The 2,237-nt window shown below is 32.6% G+C and overlaps 1 non-coding gene across 1 annotated transcript; it reads right to left on the bottom strand.

Annotated features, from left to right (window-relative positions):
- Window positions 1–351: 351 nt before the first annotated feature.
- TRNAL-CAG (transfer RNA leucine (anticodon CAG)) lies at window positions 352–435 on the bottom strand. Its single transcript has one exon. It is a non-coding gene; the product is annotated as a tRNA-Leu (tRNA).
- Between the last annotated feature and the right edge of the window lie 1,802 nt (window positions 436–2,237).

Raw genomic sequence — 2,237 nt, 5'->3', positions numbered from 1 at the left:
GGATAGATAATAAGTTGTCGATTAATAATAGTCCTGTTAAAAATTCCTATGTTGAGTAAACGAATTTCATCTTTGTGTAAATTAAAATGAAAGTTCCATAATGACGAAGACGCCGCATCTGAATGCTGTTATTGGATATTTATGGTGAAGGTCATGTCGTGGACGGCCCAAGGCTGATATGATAATGGTATAGTACAATAGACTAGTTGAGAATATCTAAAAGCATTATGTCTGCTTTGTTAGAAGGGTAAATAAATAAATGATGATTTGGAAGACCTCAGAGAATTACGTTAGACTATATTTAATACAGTGTGTTTGCCTGCGTCAAGTGTTGTCAATAAAAAACGTAAATGTCAGAAGTGGGATTCGAACCCACGCCCACAGAAGTGGACTGCGACCTGAACGCAGCGCCTTAGACCGCTCGGCCATCCTGACATACTATAGGCACCTGAATAATACCTTGTCTTCTAAGCAACTAGCTCCACAGACAAGCAGCAAAGACATTAGAAAATATCTTTCAGCTAATCTTTGTGCTCAAGAATGTGCGCTTTGTAAATATACGTAACGAAATTTCTGGGCATATAATGTAATCTCATACAATATGGTGTGTTGTGTACATACATAAAAGCTTTAAAAAATGTATTATATATTTCATTAATACCGAAATGTCAATGGTTTTAGATAAAATTAATCACGTTATGATCAAAAAGTAATAAAAAGACTTGTCATTACTACGAAATTCTACATTAAAAAATTAGTTATTGTTAAATATCTGCCTTCGTAGACTTTGTACTTTGAGAAATTATTAGTCTGCCCTATTTTTACATAAAATAATAGATAATATGTACCATATTTCGAAGCGATCGCTTTAGGTAAGATGACTGGAATTAAAAGTAAATATATATATATATATATATAAATCGTTAAACAAAAATAATAATATAAAAATAGTAATAGTATAAACGATAATATTTACTTGATAATTTAAGTAATAATATATGTTTTAACAACTACAATATTTTTGAAAGTTATCACAAAAATAAATCCAGCCGAGGGAACACAAAGCAACTGTTCTTCTGAGATGATTTTAGCCCGCGGATTCATCTGTGAACTCCGAGACCAACGAAGCTATCACATCTTTATTACGCTGCCACCGTGTATTATTTTTCTTATTAATGGCCACTCTTCGGAAACCATTTGTTGCCCCAGCCATATGTGTGGCAAGGACGTTACAACTCGAGTGAACTCCTTTTTCACTTAATACTTTTGTTTCACTTTCTCCTTTGATCTTTCACAATCTCTTTCTTTTTTCACATTCACATTATCTCTCGTGCATAACCTTTCTCACTCCGTCTTCGTTCCTTGACAGTTTGTTACACTATCACAGTCTTGACTCGGTTTTACTATTTTAATTACACCTTACTATTTGTTTTAATTTTCATTTCTAATTTTATTTTTATACAATTATAGCTATTTTATTATGTTTTATTATTTACTAAACCTATATTACTTTATTCGCGATTCGCTTGGGATCTTATTCGACCCTTTTAGAAGTACTTCTAATTTTCATACTTTTCTATTGTAAGAGTAAAAGGGAGGCGACGCTGCCTTCTTCGATATTCTTCACTATCTCTACCTCTGAATCAACCGAAATCACACAAACCATACTCTCAGATCAGGCAGCGCTTGGTACTTTTGTTAATTATAATTTGTAAATTCTTATTAGCGTGCTCATTTGATTTTTTTTTCGTCTTCTGGAATTCCTCTCATCTTGTACTAAATTAGTCATAGTAAATTAACTAAAACAGTGATAATACCAACAAATTAGAGAAAAATATTAATTATCCAAAGTTTCAGGCTTAAAACAACGACATAAATAACTTGTCGCACCATGTTAACTGCCGAAGCCGCCGGCAGCTGCGTCGAATGTGCCCGCGCTACGGTTGCCTCTCATTTTAAACAAACATAACGTCCTGATAAATGGTGGATAACAGACTTTTGAGAGAAGTTTTCGATTACAGATTTCATAATATACTTCGCGTAAGGCATTACTTGATGTTTGTAAATACATTTCTAATTATAATTGTTTTTCCAAATCCAAATTGTTAAACTCAAGAAGTATATAACAAAATATCAAACTCGCAAAATTACAATAGTATCTGTTGTGTGTTTTCTATAAGCATCGCCTTTAAATAATGTCTCTAAGTCATATACATCCAGGTATAAATTGTAAAAAA

The sequence above is a fragment of the Battus philenor genome, unplaced genomic scaffold (genome assembly GCF_028537555.1).
Source record: "Battus philenor isolate CCGP_79_NKW_IND1 unplaced genomic scaffold, ilBatPhil1.0.hap1 SCAF_2, whole genome shotgun sequence".
NCBI classification, from domain to species: Eukaryota; Metazoa; Arthropoda; class Insecta; order Lepidoptera; family Papilionidae; genus Battus; species Battus philenor.
Note: the sequence above shows the minus strand (reverse complement) of the source record. Positions and strands in the feature narration are given on the sequence as shown.